Source organism: Cetorhinus maximus, chromosome 11, assembly GCF_964194155.1.
Source record: "Cetorhinus maximus chromosome 11, sCetMax3.hap1.1, whole genome shotgun sequence".
Classification (NCBI taxonomy): Eukaryota; Metazoa; Chordata; class Chondrichthyes; order Lamniformes; family Cetorhinidae; genus Cetorhinus; species Cetorhinus maximus.
The window spans coordinates 28,662,855-28,688,504 of record NC_135889.1 but is presented as its reverse complement, the minus strand read 5'-3'; the positions used below and the strand labels follow the sequence as shown (position 1 = coordinate 28,688,504).

The window sequence follows — 25,650 nt, the reverse complement described above, 5'->3', positions numbered from 1 at the left end:
AATGTGAGTGGCCCTATGAAAACATGCACAACACCTAAGTGGCTGGAATCCTAGTTGCTATCTTTGTGGCATGCATATGGTGTAGGGCCACTCTGGAGTCCTTGTGGGGACACCAGTGCCAGGCCTGCACGCCTTGACTGAGCTGCAACCAATCCTTTCTAAGGAGACGCTGCAGCCTCATCCCACTGCCTCATCCCACATGGTGGGTTCTCCCTTCCCAGTAGCAGCACCCTCACACTTATCCAACTACTGACTCCTAAGGGACCGAGGTGTGATACTCACCCTTGTGGAGCAGAGAAGATTATTGACATGCTTGCAGCATTACAGCCAGATTCTCTGACCTACCCCATGGCTGCTGACCCCCTCCACCATCTACATTCTATGCTGGCTTGGTTTGGCTCCCTTCAGTTCCAGGGAATGAGAACCTCTTGCCTGAGAAGCCTGGAGGAGAATATGAACCATGAGGCCAGTCGGGATTTTCATTTTGTCATGTTGACAAGCACCTCTTTCCTCAGGCCTTCACTGTGCCTGCCTTGGTGTCGTCTTGGTCTTCTCTCAATGGCAAGTCTACACTGCAGAGTGGAGGTCTTCAGAAGCTGCTGTACAGTAGGTTACAGGCTGGTGGACAGGATGGTCAAAGGTAATGTTACGGTGCTGGAAGATTATTAAACATGGTGCTAGCACCTCCGACCTCGTCAGCTGATGATGTGGCCACCGCCTCAGACCCCACTGAGACCAGTGATTGCTTGACCAACATGCCGGCTGTTAATTGGCCGGTCGGCTCGAGATCACCACGAGATCAGAATTAGGGTGAGAGGGCCAGTGAAAACAAATGTTTTATCACTTTTAGTTGCTGAAGCTAAAAGTTTTCCATTTCCATTAACAGGCACTGTTTATTTGGTGCACAGTAAAGGAGTCGACAAACCCTATATGTTCAGCTTGTGAACATAAAACATTACTTGATTGAAAAAACATGGCCTGCATGGGAATGTTTATATTTAATACTGAGTCTCAAATGGCACTTAAATTGTGTGTGTTAAAGTTTAATGAAAATAGATCACACCCCACGACACAGAGAACTGCACCCACCACCTCCACTCACATACCAATCACCGAGGCTGCCATCTGTTTGCTACTTCTGATCTTTCCTCCTGGTCTCTTCCCATTCCCAGATCTCTGCCCTGTTGCCCCTGGTTCTCTTCCCGCCACCAAACTCTACTCTCCCACATGTAATGTAACGTTTAACAGAATGGATATGGTAATGTATGACGTAGACGATGATGTCTCATTGACATCAGTCAGTCATGTGTTAGACCCTCAAGATCGAGGTTGGAACATACCATGCTCAGGAGCAACATACCTACTCTGTAATCTGTTTAGCTGTAGTACAGGTAAATAAGTGTAAGTGCCAGAGAATGACTACAGTCTGTCTAAGGGGAGAGAGGTCATGCATATCAGTAACCAAGAACCACGCCAAGAGTCCGCAGATCAGGGGGGAATCATCCAAAACATGGTGGCAGCAGTGGAGACATCAATATAAGAAATGCATTGGGCCATTGGCGGAATCACAGCAAGACAGTGAAGAAAATCTTGGTAGAAGCTCGTACTTACAACTCTATGGAAGAAGGCAGAAAACTGGAACGTAGTGACAATGCCAGCACCACTTGAACAGTCCTTGCTTTTCCTGCAGCCATCCAAAAATATTGATGGTCTGCAGAGAGACCAGAGCTGGAAGTTCTGGAAAAGACACTTCCTCAGGTTTTGGATGGCATTGGGATTGTAAGCTAAAGAGCAGCAGCATCAGGTCAGTTTATTTCTTTTATGCTGTGGATCTGGGAGCAGATGATGTTCTCCTGACGCAGGGGTCGAAGAATCCACTGCCAAACTTTGACACTGCTCCCAAGGCCTTTGATGCATATTTTAGCACATCATGGAATGCTGCTATCGAGCAAGTGATTCAGTATGTGATGCTGGCCAAACTGAGTGCTAAACCGGGCGAATTCGGCATGACTCTAAAGCTCCACATGACTCTGTTGACTGGGTAGGCCCACGACCAGCAGCTCAACCCACACAAAAGCCTGCCAAACCCGGCGAAAGGGTGGGAAATTCCACAGCGGCAGCCATTTTGTGATGTTCACATTGTGGATTGAAGAACCAATGTAGACACCAAGACCCAGACCTCCCTGTCGCTTGCCATTTCAACACTCCACCCTGCTCTCATGCCCACATGTCCACCCTTGGCCTGCTGCAATATTCCAGTGAAGCTCAATGCAAACTGGAGGAACAGCACCTCATCTTCTGACTAGGCTGTTTACAGCCTTCCGGACTGAATATTGAGTTTAACAACTTTAGATCATGAACTCTCTCCTCCATCCCCACCCGCTTTCCGATCCCCCTTTTTCCAATAATTTATATATATTTTTTCCCCACTTATTTCCATTATTTTTAAATGTATTTCCATCCATTGTTTTATCTCTACCTTTTAACCTATTTCGATCCCTTCCCCCCACCCCACCCCCACTAGGGCTATCTGTACCTTGCTCGTCCTGCTTTCTACCCTTAATGTCACCTATTCTCACATTCCTTAGATAATATCACCACCGTCAACAACTCTTTGTCCTTTTGTCTATGACATCTTTTGGCAATCTCCACCTTTCACTGGCCCTCTATCCAGCGCTACTTGTCCACCCCCCCCTTAAACCAGTTTATATTTCACCTCTTTTCTATTTTTCCTTAGTTCTGTTGAAGAGTCATACGGATTTGAAACGTTAACTGTGTTCCTCTCCACAGATGCTGTCAGACCTGCTGAGTTTTTCCAAGTATTTTTGTTTTTGTTTAGACACCAAGACTGTCCAGCAGGGTGTGCGGAGTGCTTCCAGTGCAGGACGACTGGATAATTCAAGGGTTTCTGCAAATCTAACAACTTTAATTGAAGTAGAAGACAAGAAGATATTTATGAAGCACATACATCCAAGAAATTGGGAATCAACACAAAGATGAAATTACAGAGTTCCTAGAGGAAGTTGATAGCCTTAGGTCATACTATGGCTCAGTTCAAGTGCAAGTTAAAGACTTAAATACCACCTTTAAAATTGATAGTAGAGCTGCCCTTAACATACTAGCAGATGATTTAGACTGGCTTCTGCCAAACCCTTTCATCCATCAGATATCAAATTGCAAGGTCCAGCTGGCACAAACCTTCCAATCAAAGGCAGGATTATTGCTCCTCTTCATTACAAGGGATGGCAGATCATTGATTCTCTCTATGTTGGCCATAATCAACATACATCCTCATTGAGTGGTGATGTTGGCATACTTCTAGGAATTCTGGAAAAAGCCAGATGATGACCAGTATTGAACAACGCAATGTCTTTCACGGAACAATCTTCAACCTTTAATTTAGAACCAGTGGCAATTCAGCCTTCAGCAGCTGAGGAAGCTTATACACTCAGCAACAAGTTCCTCTCTTTCACAGAGACACCATCCACTAGACTCCGGGTGGAGATTGAGGTTCTGAATCTCTCAGTTCTTCATGAAGTTAGGCCAGAGCTGGCGGATACAGAAGGCACTGTGGCAAAAGGTGACCATGCACATGAAGACCCGCTGGACCTGAGTTGGTTCTTTCCTGAAGGAAGTAATGAGGAAGAATCCATTGCAGCACTGAGTGATCTGTTGGAGGATGAGGTCCTAGAGGTTGGTCCGTCATTCGATAGACGTACCATATGAAGGCTCTGGTGTCTTTCTTGAGGAGTCAGCTGCGTTTCTACCAGCTGAGCAGCATTCAGATCTTTGTTCCACTGAACCTACCAACAGAATACCAAGTCTATCACTGGTTGTCCATGAAGAGTCTTCCAAAGAAATGCTTGGCCTGATTCCATGTTAGAGTCCATGAAGGATCACACTGCCAATGAGATGGTGGCACCTATTCCAAGGGGTGGAAGTCAAGTGAAGCCCATACTTCAGTCACAGCTGAAAATCTTCTTCCCTCTAGAGCTGGATATCAGTACAGAAGCTGAGGCAGAATCTTCAGAACTTCAAAAGCTTTGCAATCTCTCTCCAAGTTATTCCTCTACAGGGAATTCATCTTCATTTTGTCATTGAAATTCATGCCATTGCAGGAGATGGTGCTGTCTTGTCTCCATAAACTCAGCAATTCTTCCCATTGCCCAGAGTGGAGCAGCCTCACACAAAGAGAAGTATTTTGAAAGGAAGGTCTACCATCAGGAAATTCCTTCTTCCTTTCCTGAAAGGCTTACTGAAATTTTGTCATTATTTTTCCTTTGTCATCTTGATTCATCAGAATCTCAGATCTTCAATATCCTTTCCGCCTTCAATGCACTGTGAATGTTTTGGCTGAGAGAGTCTTCCTTGGAGTTGAAGATTATTCATCTTCTAAAGGTCTTTCCTTGTGTGCTTAGAGGGAACAAAACATTCCTCAGAGTCCTGATTTCTTCTCTTCTAGTCCCAGGGACTCCGAAGATTGATGTCCTTCCTGTGGATCAGTCTTTCATTGCAAAAGATTCATTGTCCTTTCAATCCAGTAGTCTTGACACCTACACTCTGCTTACCAGCTATGCTGCAAAATTGCTGTTCCATTCTGCTGATGGTGATGTCCTCCATGGGAACGAAGAAAGCTCGCATGTCTCCAAGAGGTCTTCCCTAAGGGCTGAGAATACTGTGGAAGACTGAATCGCTCAGGACTCTGACTAGGGGATGAGGAACAGAAGGATTTGGAGTTGGGTAGAGCCTGTAACTGTAAAAAGAGAGTTATAGAAATGCAATGTAAATAGTTAAAGACATAGTTTCATATTGTTGTTAAAAAGTGGATAGCATACTTGGGGGAGGTGTAGTGTAAGGGTTAACAGAATGGATACGCTAATGTATAATGTAGATGATGTACCACTGACATTAGTCAGTCATGTGTTAGACTTGAGAGAGAAAGATAGAGGTTGGAACACACGATGCTCAAGAGCAACATACCTACTCTGTAACATGTTTAGATGTGGTACAGGTAAGCAAATTAAGCAAGTACCATAGTATGACTATAGTCTGTCTAAGGGAAGATAGGTCACGCATACCAGTAACCAAGAACCACGCTAAGAGTCCGCAGTTCAGAGGGACCATCCGAAACACCACAGATTTCTCCCCATCTACCAATCACTTCCCTTTCCCAATACCATCTCCCACTGACCTCTCTTCTTCCAGGATCTCTCCCTTAAAACCCTCGGCCCCTCAGTCTCTTTCCTCCCTAGTCTCTTTCTTACCACCAACCTCTCCTCTCCTCTGTGATCTCTCTGACCTCTGATCTCTCCCCTCCTTGGTTAGCCTCCCAAATACCCTCACTGTACAAAAATGTACAAAAAAATTGCTAGTGATGGAAGGGAAACCCATCCAAGGAAATAGTTGGGCCTGTGGGAGCTGCCTTCACTTCCCTTCTTCCCCAGGCTGTTGCTGGGAGGATTCCTCCATGTAGCTGACAGCCTCTCCACGTGGCAGGTGTCCATCCTCCAGTTTCGAGTTGCCTGGTAAAAGGGTCCTTAGTAGGGTCTTTGCATATTCAATTTGCCTGCCTGATCCCAATCCCGCCATCAGTAAGATTCCCCGATGGTGGGACATGGTCGGGGAGCCGGTTCCCCCTTTTACTGGCCCTCCCTGCCTCCCTTACTGCCTCCTGGGGGGCAAGTAAAAATTCTACTTATTAACTCTGTTGCTCTTTTTTAAATTTTTATTTCAGATTTCCAGAACCCACAGTACACTGGTTTTTGCAATGCTGTTAAACCCCTGGGAGTAGAAAATGAACCTTATGGAGCCTGTTTTATCACAATGAAAGGACAAAACTGCCTAATTGTTGTTTGACTTCATATCGGGGCTTGTAATCGCCATTCCATGGTGCCGAATACTCTTAGCACAAAGAGCATTTTACCATGCATGACCTGAGCTGACCCTACTGCGTTAGGCAAAGTCAGCAGACCAAGGTGCCTGTCTATTGTTCCTCCTGATCTATCCATTGAACTAGTTTACACAGTCGCTTAATCACACCATCCCTTATCTCCAAGTTGCAATGCAGCCCAGATGGATGAGATGCCAGCTTTGGGAAGAGACTAAATGAAGAGAAAGGGAACAGCTTATTTCCAGTCCCTAGTAGGTATGGGTTAATAGTGCCATAATTACCCACAATCTGGCATTATATCAGCAGCCTTTCTACTGAATTTACTTGGTAGTTGATATGATGGAGCCAACATTCCTCTGCCACGCTCTCACATAATAGCTTGTAAATCTGACTGTAAAACTGCAACATAGAAAACAATGGACAATATTCCCTCCAAACCATTGAATTTGGTTTCTGATCCCCCCTCCTGTTTGGCTTTTCTGGACTGCACCAGGGGAATGATAGTTTCATGGTCATCATTACAGAGGCTAGCTTTCACTGAACTCAATTTAAATTCCACCGGCTGCCTTGGTGGGATTTGACCCCATGTCTCCAGAGCATTAACCTGTGACTCTGGATTCCTAGTCCAGTGACATTACCATTAGATGTAGCAATATACATTTTATGCAAACGAATATCAGCTGGTTCTGCACACACGTTGCCTCTAATAGGACGAGGGGCAGATGAGCAGCTGTTTAGGCACTAGCTATCTTTTATTTTAAGCAGTTTATTTACAGTTAATACTATGCTCCAAGACCAGCTCACGACTTTGTTTGAAACTGACCTTCAGTCAGAGAATACTGGCTTTTGTGTTCAATCATACAAACACTAGCACTAAACACAACAAGCTTGTCCCCTGCACACAGTTCAGTCACTCTCCCCCAGGGTGAGCTTGTCAAACAGGTACTCTCCCATGCCATTCTCAGGGGTTCCCAGTCTCTTCAGGTTGGTGAAGTGATCTTCAAGCTTCTTGATCATCTCCACTTGCTCATCCAAGTAGTGAGTCTCCAGGAAGTCACAAAGATGAGGGTCAGTGTTCCCAGAGGACAGCTTGTGCAAATCCAGCAGACTCTGGTTCACATTCCTTTCCATCTGCAAATCTCTCTGCATGGCCTCCAGACCATTGCTCCACTGGTTTCTTGATGCCCTCCTGGATGATTTGGCCACTATGTTTATTCTGGAATTTCATCAGTTTCTCAGCGTGTTTTGCTCCCTCATGAGACTGCTCCTTGAAGAACTCAGCAAAGTGACACAGTGACATCATCCCAGTCAAAGTAAAAGGACGTGGAGAGGTAAATATAAGAGGAATAGAGCTCCAGGTTGATCTGCTTGTCAACAGCATCTTCATAGTCCTTGCGAAAGTTCTGAGGCACTTGGGAAGCTATCTTCAATATTACTGCTCACTAGCAGTAATGATGTCAACATGGCATATTGCTCCTTGCTTCCCTCTGCATTAATTAATTAATCTGCATTGTACAGTCCTGGAAGATGAAGGCCAGTCTCACAACATTGTTGGAACAGGGAAGCAGGAATTTAATCTGTATTTGTCCCACAGATTATTGAAACAGAAGGTCAGAATGACACTTGGTTCATTTTGCACCATCGGTTCTATTCCTCATCATGACAAAAACAGGACAATAAATCTTGAACAGCAATATAATAAGGTAGAACAGAACAAAGACCTTCACACAAAAATCATAATTGTTAGCATACAATAATATGTTTGGGAGCTGATTGGAGACTCAGGCCCCTCACGAAGCACCATCAGCTTGGGCTGCATTTCAATTGATGTTCAAATGAAATATCCACAATAATTGTACATTTGAACATTTGTTGCTCAGCTTTTCATAAAAGAATTAATTGAGGGAATGGTAGCATGGTGGTTATTTTACAAAACCAGTAATCCAGCAAACCGGAACTAATAACTAGGATTTCCAATCTATGGTAATTTCTGAGTTCTGACACAATGCTGCATTTGCATCTTTCACACGTTTCATATGCAGATGCCCTAATTGGGACAACATCGAGCTCAGTGCTCAATCAGAGACGCCGGGTGAGGGCTGACTGTGGAGTGCCATCTTCAAAGGCAGACGGAAGCCATGACAGGGTCTGCTGGTGCCTTGCAGAATAGAGAATGATGTACTTCAGAAGGCCAGCAGTCTCACAGCGCAGAGCAGTGGCCAAAAGGCCAAGGATCAGATATTGTACTTGATCTGAGACAATAATCCTCATTGCCAAACACTTCTCTTCAGATAAAACATTACTTGATGGCTCCCTGCATTGCAGCTGACTGTGCACTTTTTTTTCCCTTTCACAGGATGTGGATGTCACTGACTAGGCATTATTTATTACTGATCCCTAATTGCCCTTGAGCCGCCTTCTTGAACTGCTGCAGTCCATGTGGTGTAGGTAAACCCACAGTGTTGTTAGGGAGGGAGTTCCAGGATGTTGACCCAGTAATAGTGAAGGAATGGCAATATAGTTCCACGTCAGGATGGTGCGTGGCTTAGGTGGAAACTTGCATAGAAACAAGGAGGAGGAGTAGGCCATTCAGCCCCTCGAGCCTGCTCCACCATTTAATAAGATCATGGTTGATCTGATAGTAACCTGAAATCTGCATCCCACTTACTGTCGATAACCTAGCACCCGCTTGCTTATCAAGAATCTATCCACCTCTGCCATAAAAATATTCATAGACTCTGCTTCCACCACCTTTTCAGGAAGAGAGTTCCAAAGAATCATGATCCCCTGAGTGAAAAACTTCAGCCTCATCTCTGTTTTAAATGGGCAACCCCTTATATTTAAACAGTGACCCCTAGTTCTAGATTCTCCACAAGAGGAAATGTCCTCTCCACATCCACTCTATCAAGACCCCTCAGGATCTTATATGTTTCAATCTTACTCTTCTAAACTCCAGCAGACATAAGCCTAGTCTGTCCAACCTTTCCTCATAAGACAACCCACCCATTCCAGGTATTAGTCTGGTAAACTTTCTCTGAACTGCTTCCAACGCATTTACATCCTTCCTTAAATAAGGTGACCAATACTGTACACAGTACTCCAAACGTGGTCTCACTAGTACCTTGTATGACTGAATCATAACCTCCCTATTTATGTATTCAATTACCCTTGCAATAAATGATAATATTCTATTAGCTTTCCTAATTACTTGCTTGCTGTACTTGCATACCAGCGTTTTGTGATTCATGCACAAGGACACCCAGATCCCTCTGCACCTCAGAGCTCTGCAATCTCTCACCATTTAGATAATATGCTTCTCTTTTATTCTTCCTGCCAAAATGGACAATTTCACATTTTCCCACATTATGCTCCAGTTGCCATATCTTTGCCCACTCACTAAACCTATCTATATTTGTTTGTAGCCTCCTTATGTCCTCTTCACAACTTACTTTCCTACCTATCTTTGTGTCATCGGCAAATTTGGCAACCACCTCTTCAATCCCTTCATCCACATCATTTATATAAATTGTAAACAGTTGAGGTTCCAGCACTGAGCCCTATGGCATGCCACTCATTACATCTTGCCAAGCTGAAAAAGACCCATTTATGCCTATTTCCTGCTTCCTGTTAGCCAGCCATTCTTCTATCCATGCCAATATGTTACCCTCTATACCATGAGCTTTTATTTTCTGCAATAACCTTTGATGTGGCACTTTATCAAATGCCTTCTGGAAATACAAGTACAGCATATCCCTTTATCCACAGCATCTGTTACTTCCTCAAAGAACTCCAATAAGTTGGTTAAACACGATTTTCCTTTCACAAAACAATGTTGAATCCGCCTGATAACCTTGCGCTTTTCCAAGTGCCCTACTATAACTGGAACCAACCAGACACCAGGTTGTTTTAGACTTGGTATTGTGTGATGTGACAGGATTTATTAATGATCTCAGAGTAAAAGCACCCCTAGGTAGCAGCGACCACAATATGATTGAATTTTACATCCAGTTTGAAATGGAGAACAGTGGGTCTAAGAAGATATCTTAAACTTAAATAAGGGCAACTATGTGAGGGTGAAAGCTGAGCTAGCTGAACTGGGAAACTAGGCTAGAGGAAAGATCAATTGAGAAGTAGTGACAAACATTTAAGGGGATATTTCAGAGTATTCAGAATAAGTACATTCCTACTACAAAGAAAAAATTCTAAGGGCAAGACCCATCATCCGTGGTTAACTAAAGAAGTTAAGGAAAGCATCAAACTTAAGGAAAAAGCATATAACTCTGTAAAGATGAGTGGCAGGACAGATGATTGGACAGAACATAAAGAACAGCAGAGAATGACTAAAAGGTTAATCAGGAGAAAGAAATTAGAGTATGAGAGGAAGCTAGCTAGGAATGTAAAAATGGATAGCAAGAGTTTCTACAGGTATTTAAAAAGGAAAAGTGTAAGTAAAGTGAGTGTTGGTCCTCTAGACAGTGACAGTGGGAAGTTAATAGTAGTTAATAAGGAAATGGTGGAAGAAATCAACAAATATTTTTGCTGCTGTGTTCACTATAGAGGATACAAAAAACATTCCAGTAATAGCTGAAAATCAGGAGGTGAGCGGGAGAAAGGAACTTGGTGAAATCGAAATCACCAGGGAAATGGTGCTGAGCAAATTGATGGAGCTGTGGGCTGGCAAGTCTCTAGGTTCGATGGACTAAATCCTAGGGTCTTAAAAGATGTGCTGGTGCAAATTTAGATAGATTCTGGAAAGGTTCCATCAGACTGAAAAGTAGCAAATATAATCCCTCTATTCAAGAGAGGGATGCAGAAAACTGGAAACTATAGGCCAGTTAGCTTGACATCTGTAATGAGGAAGTTATTAGGATTGATCATTAAGGAGTTTAGGAGGCACTTAGAAGAGCTCAAGGCAATTGCAAAGAGTCAGCATGGTTTTGTGAAAGGAAAATCATGTTTAACCAATTTATTGGAGTTTTTTGAAGGAGTAACCTGCGTATTAGATAAAGGGGAGCCTGTAGACGTACTCCACTTGGATTCCCAGAAGGCATTTGATAAGGTACCACATCAAAGATTATTATGGAAAATAAAAGTGTATGGTATAGGGGGTAACATATTAGCATAGGTAGAAGATTGGCTTGCTGACAGAAAGCAGAGAGTATGCATAAATGGGTCTTTTTCTGATTGGCAGGATGTGACGAGTGGCGTCCCACAGGAGTCTGTACTGGGGCCTTAACTTTTTACAATTTACATCAATGACTTAGATGAGGGGAGTGAAGACATGGTAGCTAAATTTGCAGATGACACAAGGATAGGTGGGAAAGTATGTTGTGAAGAGGACATGAGGAGGTTGCAGATGGATATTGATAAGTTGAGTGAGTGGGCAAAGATCTGGCAAATGGAGTTTAATGTGGGAAAATTGAAGTTGTTCACTTTGGCAGGAAGGATAAAAAAGAGTATTACTTAAATGGAGAAAGGCTGCATAATTCTGAGGTGTAGAGGGGATCTAGGTGTTCTAGTACATGAGTCACAAAAAGTTAGTATGCAAGTACATCAAGTAATTAAGAAGGCTAATGGAATACTATCCTTTATTACGAGAGGAATTGAACATAAAAGTAAGGATGTTATGCTTCAGTTATACAGGGCATTGGTCAGTCCGCACCTCGAATACTGTGTGCAGTTTTGGTCTCCTTATTTAAGGAAGGATTTAAATGCATTGGAGGTGGTTCAAAGGAGGTTTACTAGATTGATACCTGGAATGAGTGGGTTGTCTTATGAGGAAAGGGTGGACATACTGGGCTTGTTTCCACTGGAGATTAGAAGAGTAAGGGGTGATTTGATTGAAGCATATAAGATCCTGATCAGCCTTGACAAGGCTGTCGAAAGGATGTTTCCTCTTGTGGGTGAGTCCAGAACCAGGGGGCACTGTTTCAAGATTAGGGGTCATTCTTTTAGGACAGAGATGAGGAGAATTTTTTTCTCTCAGAGGGTTGTGCGACTTTGGAACTCTCTGCTCCAGAAAGTGGTGGAAATGGAGTCATTGAATATTTTTAAGGCAGAGGTAGATAGATTCTTGTTAGTCAAGGGAATCAAAGGTTATCGGGGTTAGGTAGGAATATGGAAATTGAAACACAAGATCATCAGCCATGATCTTATTGAATGGCAGAGCAGGCTCAAGGGGCTGAATGGTCTATTCCTGTTCCTATTTCTTATGTTCTTATGTTAACTTCTTTAATAATAGCTTCTAACTTTTTCCCTACGATAGGAGGCGGTGTTCCCATGTGTCTGCTGCCCTTGTCCTAGATAGTAGTGGTCATGGGTTTGGAAGGTGCTGTCTAAGGAGGCTTGGTGAGTTCTGGCAATATATCTTGTAGATGGTACACACTTTTATAATTTTTGCTTCCAATTTCCACCCCTCTCTCACCTTCACATGGTCCATCTCCAACACCTCCCTTCCTTGACTTTGCTTTTTCCATTTCTGGTGATGGTCTGTCTACCAATATTCGTTACAAGCCCACAGATCCGCAAGCTACCTTGACGACAGCTCCTCACACACTGCTTCCAGAAAGGACTCCATCCCATTCTCCAAGTTCCTCCACCTCAGTCGCATCTATTCCAATGATGCTACCTTCCAAAACGGCGCTTCTGACCTGTATTCCTTTCTCCTTAACCAAGGGTTCCCAACTGTGGTTGACAGGGCCCTCAACCATGTCCGACCCATCTCCTGCACCTCTGCCCCCACCACTTCTCCTCCCTCCCAGAACCACGATAGGGTTCCCCTTGTCCCCACTTTTCACTCATCCTTCATCATTTCCGCCAACTCCAGCATGATGCCACCACCAAACACATCTTCCCTTCACCTCCCACCAGCCTTCTGCAGAGACTGTTCCCTCCATGACACCCTGGTCCACTCCTCATCCCATTCCCACGGCACCTTCCCATGCACTCGCAGAAGGTGCAGGACCTGCCCATTTACATCATCCTTCCTCATCGTCCAAGGCCCCAAATACTCCTTTCAGGTGAAGCAGAGCTTCACTTGCACCTCCTTCAATTTGTTCTGCTGCATTCGCTGATCCCAATGCGGTCTCCTCTACATTGGAGAGACCAAACGCAGACTGGGTGACCGCTTTGCAGAACACCTTCGCTCAATCCGCAAGCATTATTCAGACCTTCCTGTCGCTTGCTATTTCAACACACCATCTTGCTCTCATGCCCGCATGTCTGTCCTAGGTCTGTTGCAATATTCCAGTGAAGCTCAATGCTAACTGGAGGAACAGCACCTCATCTTCCGAATAGGCACTTTACAGCCTTCTGGACTTAACATTGAGTTCAACAACCTCAGAACATGAACTCGCTCCTCCATCTATACCCCTTTTTTATTCCAATAATTATTTTATTTTGATTTATTTATTTTTATCCTCAACCACCACCCTCACCAACCAACAGGGCCATCCCTCACTTGTCTTTATATTTTGCTTTCACAGGATGCTGACCCTTGTTCTGCTATTAACACATTCTGCTATTTTACCTTTATGCCACCATCAGCACCTTCTTTAGCCTTTAACACTACTACTAACACTTTTTGTCCTGTGTCCATGACATCTTTGTCAATCTTTCTTGAGCTTCTACCTATCCCTGGCCTCCATCTTGCCCCACCCCCTCTTAAACAGTATAAAATCCATCACATTTCTACTTCTCTTTGTCTCTGAAAAAGAGTCATATGGACTCGAAACGTTAATTCTGTTTCTCTATCCACAGATGCTGCCAGACCTGCTGAGTTATTCCAGCATTTTCTTTTACTACGGACGTTTGATATGATTTGCTGGTTGTGGGGTCTCTTGGCTCTGTCTATTGCAGGCTGCTTCCACTGTGTGGCATGCAAGTAATCCTGTGTAGTAGCATCAGCAGGTTTTTAAAAATGCCTGGTGCTGCTCCTGGCATGCCCTCCTAAGCTCTTCATCGAACCAGGGTTGATCTCCCGGCTTGATGGTAATGGTAGAGTGGGGGATATGCCGGGCCATGAGGTACAGATTGTGGCTGAGTACAACTCTGCCATTGATGATGGCCCACAGCACAACATGGATGTTCAGTTTTGAGATTCCAAATTTGTTCGAAATCTATTCGATTTAGCATGGTGGTGGTGTCACACAATACGATGGAGAGTATCCACAATGTGAAGACAGGACTTTGTCTCCACAAGGACTGTGCTACAAATACTGACATGGACAGATGCATCTGCGACAGGTAGATTGGTGAGGGCAAGGTTAAGGAAGTTTTTCCCTCTTGTTGGTTCCCTCACTACCTGCTGCAGACCCAGTCTAGCAGCTATATCCCTCAGACAGTTCAGTTAATAGTGGTGCTTGAAGATCTTTGAGGAAATATTTTAAAAATACATAAATTACCAGCGTTACTGATTTCAATTTTAGTTTTAAGTGATGAGAGGGAGCGAGCCTGTGATGTTGGCAATTGCTTTGTGAAGCCAGGAGCAGCAGTCCTCCGCCTTCCAAATCCACAAGAGACAATGGACCAGATTTTGCTGTTGACTGTAATGGCGAAGCTATCAGCACTCACTGCTAATAATGTGCAAATTGAAAAGCAACCTTCCTGTGCTTCAAAACCAAGCATTTTGGCTGTTTTTGAGCAGCTTCTGGTGGAGCAGGTTGCACTTAAAGGGAAGAACATGAAGCTAATGTGACACTTTTATTAAGAAAGGAGGAAGGCAGAAAGCAGGAAACTATAGGCCAGTTAGCCTTACATTTGTCATAGGGAAAGTGCTAGGATCCATTATTAAGGAAGTTAAAGCACTATACTTAGAAATGTGATCAGGCAGAGCCAACATGGTGTTGTAAAAGAGAAATTGTGTTTAACTAATCTATTAGAGTTTTGTGACAAAGTAACATTCAAAGTAGATAAAGGGTAACCAGTAGATGTGGTGTGCTAGGATTTCCAAAAGACATGGAGAAAGTTCTGAAGAAGAGTATCTATCTCCACTTGGAGAGGCAAGGTTTGATCAGGGATAGTCAGCATGGCTTTGTCAGGGGGAGGTCATGCCGAACAAATTTGATTGAATTTTTTGAGGAGGTGACCAGGTGTGTAGATGAGGGTAGTGCAGTTGATATAGTTTATATGGATTTCAGCAAAGCCTTTGACAAGGTCCCACATGGGAGACTTATAAAGAAGGCAAATGCACATGGGATACAGGGTAATTTGATAAGGTGGATTCAAAATTGGCTTAGTTGTAGGAGACAGAGGGTGATGACAGGAGGATGCTTTAGTGATTGGAAGCCAGTGTCCAGTGGCATACCACAGGGATCTGTGCTGGGTCCCCTATTATTCGTCATTTATATAAACAACATAGATGACTATGTGGTGAGTAGGATTAGTAAGTTTGCGGATGACACAAAGATTGGCCGGGTGGTTAACAGTGAGGTGGAGTGTCTTGGGCTACAGGAAGATATAGATGGGATAGTCAAATGGCAGATAAGTGGCAGATAGAATTTAACCTTGAAAAGTGTGAGGTGATACACTTTGGAAGGAGTAATTTGACAAGGAAGTATTCAATGAATGGCATGACACTAGGAAATTCTGAGGAACAAAGGGACCTTAGCGTGTGCGTCCATAGATCTCTGAAGGCGGAGGGGCATGTTAGTGGGGTGGTGAAAAAGGCATATGGGACACTTGCCTTTATCAATCGTGGCATAGATTACAAAAGTAGGGAGATCATGTTGGAGTTCTACAGAACCTTAGTGAGACCACAGTTGGAGTACCATGTGCAGTTCTGGTCGCCACATTATAGGAAGGATGTGATTGTACTGGAGGGGATGCAGAGGAGATTCACCAGGATGTTGCCTGGGATGAAACATTTAAGTTATGAAGAGAGGTTGGATAGACTTGGGTTGTTTTCGTTGGAGCAGAGAAGACTGAGGGGCGACCTGATCGAGGTGTACAAGATTATGAGGGGCATGGACAGGGTGGATAGGGAGCAGCTGTTCCCCTTAGTTGAAGGCTCAGTCACAAGGGGGCATAAGTTCAAGGTGAGGGGCAGGAGGTTTAGGGGGGATGTGAGGATAAACCTTTTTACCCAGAGGGTGGTGACGGTCTGGAATGCACTGCCTGGGAGGGTGGTGGAGGTGGGTTGCCTCACATCCTTTAAAAAGTACCTGGATGAGCACTTGGCACGTCATAACATTCAAGACTATGGGCCAAGTGCTGGTAAATAGGATTAGGTAGGTTGGTCAGGTGTTTCTCACGTGTCGGTGCAGACTCGATTGGCCGAAGGGCCTCTTCTACACTGTAATTCTGTGACTCTGTGATAAGGTGCCACATCAAAAGTTACTACACAGGTTTAGAGCACATGGTATAGGGGGTAACAAATCAGCATGAATAAAGCATTGGTTAGCTAACAGGAACCAGAAACTACGGATAAAGGGGTATTTTTCAGATTGGCAAGCTGTAACTAGTGGAGTGCTGCAGGGATCAGTGCTGGGGTCTCAACTTTTACAATCTACATCAATTACTTGGATGAAGGGGCTGAATGCATGGTAGCTAAATTTGTTGATGACACTAAAATAAGAAAGTAAGCTGTCACGAGAAGATAATGAGTCTGCAAAGAGATATAGACAGGTACAATGAGTGGGCAAATATTTGGCAGATGCAGCATAAAGTGGGTAAATGTGAATTGTCCATTTAGACATTAAGAATAGTATGCTATTTAAATGGTGAGAGTAGGACTTGGTGGTACAGAGGGACTGGGTGGTACATGAATCACAAGGTTAGAATACAGGCACAGCAAGTGATTAGGAAGGCAAATGGAATGTTGGCATTTATTGCAAGAGGAATGGAATATAAAAGTGGGTAAATGTGGTGATCTGAGGTGCAATACACCTTTAAGAGAATGTGAGCAGATTGACCACGTGATTATATTACCCAATTGCTGTATCGTGCAGGCTACAACGTTAATCAGTAGTTTAGAATCGGGTCTGGTTGGAGAAGCACACATTGTGTTAGTGCTCTGTTACTTGTGTAAATAAACAGCATGTGCTTCACCTTATATTGGTCTCTGCGTCTGCAGCATGTTGTTTGCCAGCTCACTCATAGGTAGATAGGCGTACAACCGTGTTCGCGAGTAAAGCAACCTGACAGAAGGAACATAACAACTGGCGACGAGGCAAAACACGACCAGTCGACGACACCAAGGAAAGCCACGAAAATTCCGCTGATGTGAATCAGCCGTGCTTTGCAGGCTGATTCTAAGTACAGCCCTCACCATAGTCGTCAAAGTCGCCACAGTTTGACCGCATTGAACCGTTTGATCAGACCACCGATGATGGTCACATTATATTGAACGCCTTGTGTCCTTTTTGGCCAATGACATATTGGGAGGAGAAAAAGTGGGCAATCGCCTTATCAATGTGTGGTAGTTAACCATATGGCCTAATTCATAGTCTAATGGCACCCAACACCCCAAATTCCAAGAGCTTTGATGACTTGGTGAATTTTGTGAAAAGCCACTTTCAGCTGAAACCCTTGGTAATAAAAAGGTAGAAATCGTGAAATCCACATAATAGAGGAACCAGAAGAAACAAAGTCAGATATTTACTCACTACACAACTTAAAAATGAGTAAAACTGAGCCAATCCACAATGACAATGGAAGTCAACGGAAAACTCATCCGAATGGAGGTGGATACAGGGGCATCCACGACAGTTATCGGGGAATGTACATTTAAATATCTGAATGGAGGAGACCACTCACTAAATCTGGAACATTCAGATACTAACTTAAAGACGTATACTAACGAAGACATATGAGTAAAAGGTATATGCAAAATTCCAGTACAGTATGAAAATCAACCTCAAAGATAAAAACAAAAAGCTAAAAGCTACTGCGGATGCTGGAAATCCAAAACAAAAACAGAATTACCTGGAAAAACTCAGCAAGTCTGGCAGCATCGGCGGAGAAGAAATCAGTTAACGTTTCGAGCCTTCATGGCCCTTCGGCAGAACTGGAGCATAGTTAGAAGAAGGGAGAAATATAAATTGGTTCAACCTGTTGACTTACCCCTAATAGTGATAGCAGGCAGAGGACCGAGTCTCTTCGGAAGAAACTGGTTAAGAGAGATTAATCTTGAGAAATTATTGACATCTTAATCAGAAGCAGGAAATATTGCTGTTTGTAAAAAGGAATATGTAAAGACTCAACAAAAGGAACTCGTAGAGATGATGCATCAGGACAGAGTTTGAGTTGAAGTCAGTAACCTCCAAAAAGAAAAAGAAAACCTGCTGAAGGACTTTTACATATTGCAAAATTCCCTCAGATCCCAATTTGTACCACAAAAAGATATGAGGAAGAACAGAAAGAATTCAGCGTATCTCTGGCCGAGATGAAGAATAAATTAGCTGAGAAAACACAGCAATATTTATTTCTCCAGGAAACAACTGATAAATATAAAAAAGAAATGGAAGAGCTAAAGAATCAGCTACGTGAAAGCCAAGAAGTTTTAAAATAGACACCCCTGAGTTTCCAACCAAGCTGAGAGTTGAGGAAATGCTGGAAGACTCAACCACCGAGTTCACTCAAGTTGAGCTCATACCTGAGCCTAGCCTGGCCAATAGGGAAATTGAAAAGAAGACCAAGATTAAAGTCAGCATTGCAAAGAAGAAACCCATCAAAAGAAGACATACAGGAAGAAAAAGCAGAATTATTAACAAGGCCCCAAATTTTTTATTTTTCTACAACAGGAAGCTGATCATACCATGTCCAATTTAGCCTTGCCCAACATCCAGGTTTTGAGAACCTTCCTGATTGTTGACCTTCATATTGCTGAACTTGGAGAGAAGGGGCTACATGAGTGGATGTGATTGGGCCCAAAAGAGGATGAAAGCATTCCCGTTGGAATCCACACCACATGTAGAAGGAACTCCTCTTGGTTTGAAAGAACATGTAGGATCCGTTAAGCCTGAGAGAGTCGAAAGGACAAACTTACAAGGTCCTACTGGGGAGCCTAGTGGACAGATAACTCCTGAGAGGGAAGCTCTGAATAAACCGTCCAAAGTCATAGAACTACGACATTCGGCAGAAGTGAAGAAGCCTCCAGAGATACTGAATTTATTATACTGAGTTTATTTATGTAAAGAGTTGATATATTGTAAAGATTGTAAATTGTACTTTTGTGTAAACGGGGTAGGATGTGGTAACCTGAGGTGCAATACACCTTTAAGAGAATGTGAGCAGATTGACCATGTGATTGTATTACTCAATTGCTGTGTCGTGCGGGCTACAATGTTAATCAGTAGTTTGGAATAGGGTCTGGTTGGAGAAGCGCATGTTGTGTTAGTGCTCTGTTACTTGTGTAAATAAACAGCATGTGCTTCACCTTATATTGGTCTCTGCGTCTGCAGCACGTTGTTTGCCAGCTCACTCAAAGGTAGATAAGTGAGCAACTGTGTTCAGGAGTAAAGCAACCCAACAGAAGGAACATAACAGTAAGTTTTACTGCAGCTGTACAGGGCCTTGGTGAGACCACTTTTTAAAAAGTTTTTCATAGGGTATGGGCTTCACTGGCTAAGCCAGCATTTATTACCCATACCCTAATTGACCTTGAGAAGGTGGTGGTGAGCATCTGGAATATTGTATGAAGTTTTGGTGTCCTTATTTGAAAAAAAGATATAATTGTTTGCAAAGCATTTACTTGCTTCTCAATTGCTTGAGAAGGTTTACTCAACTCATTCCTGGGATGAAGGGCTTATCTCATGAAGAAAGGTTGAACATAGGTATAGGGCCTATACCTATTGGAGCTTAGAAGAATATTGAAACATATAAAATCCTGAGGGGCCATGATAGGGTGGATACTGGGAGGGTGTTTCCTCTTTTGGGGAAAACTAGAACTTGGGAACATAGTTTAAGAATAAGAGGTCTCCCTTTAAGACAGAGATGAGGAGAATTGTTTTTTTCTCTCTGAGGGTCATTGGAGTGTGGAATTCTCTTCCCCAGAAGATAGTGGAGATTGGGTCGTTAAATTTATTCAAGGCTGTGTTAGATTTTTGTTTGACAAGGGAGTCAAGGGTAATGTGGCATGGACAGGAAAGTGAAGCTCAGACCACAACCAGATCAGCCATGATCTTATTGAATGTTGGAGCAGGCTAATCTTGCTCCTAAGTCCTATGAGAGTGAAAGAAATAGAAGATAAATTGACAAGTGAAGAAGAATAGGAGGAGCACATATGCTTGCATGGGCCTGTTGGGTGAATGACCTGTTTCTGTGATGTAGACTTGATGTAACTCAACATAACTGGATGTAAGAGCTGAAAATACTAATATTAGAAGATTTTGGGACAAGCAGTTTAATTCTGAATCTTCAAGATTATAGGACTATGTTGCAGAATGCAGACACTTCTAGTGTAGCACCTAGTCTATGAGTCTATCTGGATCAGTTCCAAATTGGTTTAGGTTCAACCTTTTCCATTTACATGACATGGATGTTATGATTAATTATTCTACCTTGGATAAATTTCAGAATTTTACAAACTAATTGTTTTCTAAACAATGGAAAATGTTCTGGCTTGAATTAGTAGAAGTTGGATCGATTCACCTAACCGCACGGCTTTTTGATTTATCTCATCCTCACTGCCAATATTTCAAAATATGATTCACCAAACATTCGCTTTAAATGGAGTTACATGCTCTTACTCAGGTGATGTTGCAAACCATTTGCGGGTTCTTCGCAGCAGCAACTCAAGATTTTATTCCTCAAGGTTGCGATATCCAGGTAAAGGATCAAGGTCCATATCTCAAGGATATCAAAGAATTAGATCGAGGATGAAATAAATTGGAATTAGTGATTAGATTACACAAAGACTAGGCTTGAAAAGCCCAACGACTAATGGAAGGGTATTTTCAGGGTGATGCCATAATGATCAGATCCTAGCATGGAATGAATTAGAGTAAGAGATTGTCTTGAATCTTGACTCAATATTGTGAGGGTCTAGGGAGGAGGGAAAGCAGAGGGAGAAACTAGTCCAGCTCTAATTCAAAAAGCACAGTCAGAGGAATACAGGATTAGCCATTAAAACTATGGATTGAAGCAAATCACATAAGTTTGTCCTGTTGTAACTCAATTTAGATGTGAACGATGATGATGGATAAATGGATTAAAAACAAAAAGCTAAAAGCTACTGCGGATGCTGGAAATCCAAAACTTTAGATCTTAAACTCCCCCTCCCCCCATCCCCAGCCCGTTTCTCCCTTTTTTTTTCAATAATTTATATAGATTCTTCTTTTCCCACCTATTTCCATTATTTTTAAATCTAAAACTAAAACTTTGTTAGTCTTTCCACCCCACCCCCACTAGAGCTATACCTTAAGTGTCCTGCCTTCCGTTCTTAATTAGCACTTTTCTTAGATAATATCACCACCTTCAACACCTCTTTGATCCTTTTGTCTGTGACATCTTTTGATTATCTGCTCCTATCACTGCTTGCTTATACCCACAATCACCCCACCCTCAACTTCTCTCTCCCCCCGTCCCCCACCTTAGACCAGCTTATATTTCACCTCTCTCCTAACTATACTCAGTTCTGCCGAAGGGTCGTGAGGACTCGAAACGTCAACTGATTTCTTCTCCATGGATAAATGGGGGTTCTTTAGGGATCAGTGTTTATGTGAGCTGATTTCCTAAGTAAGGCCTTTTCTGAAGGGTATGTTGTATGTTGCCAAAACTGGCAAATTGTAAAGTATTTTAAAATGGTTGTATATAGTAACACCATTATTCCAAGCCAATGGAGAGAATTGGTAAATTCTCCTGTCAATCATGCCTGGAGCCTGCTTGGCTGTGAGATGTGGAATTAACTTTACACCCATAATTTGTACATAGCTATCCTCCACTCATTGCATTTTGCTGGAGAGATAACTCTGCTGTCATCAGGAGACTTTATATAGTTTTGGTCATGAGTTCCATTTGCTGTAGTTAGTTGAAACTCGTTTAAATAGATTCTGTTTGCTTATCAATTAGACGTTGCTTGCTGGAAAATACACTGCTTGGTTTAATCCCTGCCATCAATCCTGCCCCACCACCAGCTCTGATTGACACAGCAGCTCATTAACTGACACAGTGGTACTGATACTTCATATTTAATCCCTTTGCTTTAACTAGAATAGTTCAATTTCAACTGATGAAAGGTAATTGACTTGAAATGTTTTTCAGTATCTTGTTGAGGTGTTGGGGTCTCGCCTGCTGGTTGGAGAGCTGGCAAGAGTCCTGTGCTCTTTTCAGAAAGGCCTGCCGAACCACAGGCCAATCAGGCAGTGATGAGGCCATCAGACAGGCCTACCCCTGGAATCAAGAACCTGGTGGCAGATGTCACGCCTAGCGTAAACTGCTGGCCAATCAATGGCTGGCAGGTCTTAAGCTCATCAGTGCCACTGAGGAGGCCATGACTGCTTCCAGAAGGTCATTCCCCCAGAGTCCCAGGATCATGGAGCGAACCAGGCCACAGGGAAGAAATGTGTTGGGGAGGGGGTGACGGAGAAATGAGACGGGGGGGTTGGAAGCAAGGCCAGGCATGGTGGCTCTCAGCGCCATCCCCCTTCAAGTCCATGCAGTCCCTCAATCAGTTATTGATTGCCTTTGATCAAGGGAGCCACCTCCCCGACCCCACCAAGGTGACAAGCAGCCCACACAAGTTCATCTGTTCTGCACATTGCATGGTGACATGCCTGCTTGCAACAGGGTTAATCCCAGTGGCGGTCATTTATTGGCCACTTAAGGGCCTTAATTGACAGCAGGATGGATTGGTCAACTATAGGCCTTCTGGCCCAGAATTTAGTTCTGGTGGAGGCGGAAAGGTGGCGGGGTTCAGGTACATCACCATCCTGCCTAAGTAAGTACCCTTCCCGCTTCCAAGCTTGCCACTGGCAAGAGCACAAGATTCTTCCCGTTAACTCAGTTTCTCTTTTAACAAATGTTGCCTGAACTGATGAGAATTGCCAGCATTTTCTGTTTTTATTTTAAAGAAGTTGCCCTTTCTAAAGTGTCAAACAGCAAAGAATAGAAGAGAAAGCTGATATTTTGTGGGTAAATGTTACATTGTAGTATCATGGGCGTAAAAATTTACACCTGGTAAAGTCACATTTAACACTTACATTATGAATGGTGGCTGCTATACCAAGAGTTGAAATTATACAAGGTAAAGCTTTCACTTTGTACCTCTTTATAACATATGCATGGCAGTCACTCAACTATTTGAGCTCAGAACTGATGGCATCTGTATTTTTTCAGGAAAAATGAAGGCAGTGATTTCCACCTACCTACCACTGTTCACACTGAAAACTGGAGCAGTATGCAGAGAATTTTAAAAAAACTACTGCCCATTGGCTGACAAGATCTGCTTGATTCAACTTTTGAATGAGTCCTGGATCAAAAGTTCTCTGTGAATCAGGAGTGCAAAATTACAGTTTCACATCGACAAGTATAACTGCAGCCAAAAATTTCAACATAAGGATTGCACTAGCTGTTATTGGCACCACTGCCCTCAACTCCTATGTACATGCCTTATTGCCCAGACAGCATTGCATTATCAGTTTATGTGCTGCTCACATTGATGCTTCCAGTCACTGCATTTTCATCTTCTTTCCCAGTGAATAGTCAGATCCACCTGGTGAACCGCGCCACATTACTAAGTTTCCCAGATCACTGTTGGCGTAAGTGGATCCTACATGTCACAGAGTGATTATGTTTGTGTTTCAATGGCTTGATTTGTAAAGTTCTTGAAACAGACGAGCATTGCAAGACCTTACATTGTAAACTTAGCTTGTGCCTTACTGAAATAGGAGTGTGTACAAATATAAGAGTTTTTATTTTATTTATTCATTTATGGGATGTGGGTGTCGCTGGCTGAGCCAGCATTTATTGCCTATCCCTAACTGCCCTCGAGAAGGTGGTGGTGAGCTGCCTTCTTGAACTGCTGCAGTCCATATGGTGTAGGTACACCCATAGCACTGTTAGGAAGGGAGTTCCAGGATTTTGACCCAGTAACAGTGAAGGAACAGTGATATATTTCCAAGTCAGGATGTTGTGTGGCTTGGAGGGGAATTTCCAGTTGGTGGTGTTCCCATGTATCTGCTGCCCTTGCCCTTCTAGATGGTAGTGGTCATGGGTTTGGAAGGTGATGTGTAAGGAGGCTTGGTGAGTTCCTGCAGTGCACCTTGTAGATGGTACACATTGCTGCTACTGTGTGTCAGTGGTGGAGGGAGTGAATGTTTGTGGATGGGATGCCAGTCAAGCGGACTGCATTGTCCTGGATGTTGTCAACCTTCTTGAGCATTGTTGTAACTGCACTCATCCAGGCAAGTGGAAAGTATTCCATCACATTCCTGACTTGTGCCTTGTAGATGGTAGACAGTCTGTATGGATGAGAGCGGGGACTGTAGGGAGGATGAGCAAACAGACCATAGCACCATGGTACAGGGAGCCATTCAAGTGGGGGGAGAAAAGAGAAATGTTGTTGTAATCGGGGATAGTATAGTTAGGGGAATAGATACTGTTCTCGTTAGCCAGGATTGAGAGTCCCGAAGGCTGTGTTGCCTACCTGGTGCCAGGGTTAAGGATATCTCATCTGGGCTGCAGAGGAGCTTGGAGTGGGAGGGGAAAGATCCAGTTGTCGTGGTCCACATAGGTACCAACGATATAGGTAGAACGTGGGAAGAGGTTCTGCTGAGGGAATACGAGCAGCTAGGGGCTAAATTAAAAAGCAGAACCAAAAAGGTAATAATCTCGAGATTACTACCTGAACCATGAACTAATTGGCACAGGGTCAATAAGGTCTAAGAGGTAAATGTGTGGCTCAAAGATTGGTGTGGGAGAAACGGGTTTGAATTCATGGGACATTGGCACCAGTACTGGGGAAAGAGGGAGCTATTCTGTTCGGACGTGCTCTGCTTGAATCATGTTGGGACCAGTGTCCTGGCGAATCGCATAACTAGGGTTGTAGATAGGGCTTTAAACTAAATAGTGGGGAGGAGGGTTCAGTTGCATGGAAATATAAAAAAATCAAAGTTTAAGGAGAGGGTAAGAGTGCAGGTTAGTGACGAGGCTGATTATTACCAAAAAGTGAAAGAAAAGGACAGAGTGTGTGAACGCCATATTGAACCAAAGAATCATATAAGAGTAGGGGAAATTGACAATCGGGCAAACTTAAAGGCTTTGTATCTGAATGCGTGTAGCATTCGGAATAAAACTAATGAGTTAACAGCACAAATAGAGATAAATAGGTATGATTTGGTGGCGATTACTGAGACGTAACTGAGAGTTGATGAACAGCGTCAGATATTTAAGGAGATATTCAATTCCTCCCAAGTAAAATATATTCCAAAGAGGAAGAAAGATGGCAAGAGGGGGGAAAAAGCATCCATGGCTAAGCAAGGAAGTTAGAGATAACATAAAGGCAAAAACTAAGGCATGCCAAATTGCAAAGGTCAGTGGCAGGCTGGAAGATTGGGAAACAAAGATCAACAAAGAGTTACTAAAAGATAATAAAAAGGTAAATTACGAAAGAAATCTAGCGCAAAATGTAAAAACTGATAGCAAAAGCTTCTACAAGTATATACAAGGATAAAGAGTAGCTAAAGTGAATGTTGGTCCCTTGGAGGATGAGACCGGGGAGTTAATAGTGGGGAATGCAGAAATGGCAGAGACGCTTAATCAATATTTTGCCTCAGTTATCACGGTGCAGGACACTAGTACCACCCCAATAGTAACAGGTAGTG

General features: G+C 43.2%; 1 pseudogene; it reads right to left on the bottom strand.

Moving 5' to 3' along the window:
• Positions 1-6,796: 6,796 nt before the first annotated feature.
• Positions 6,797-25,650, bottom strand: part of LOC144686963 (ferritin heavy chain B pseudogene) — a 36,022-nt pseudogene continuing 17,168 nt past the window's right edge.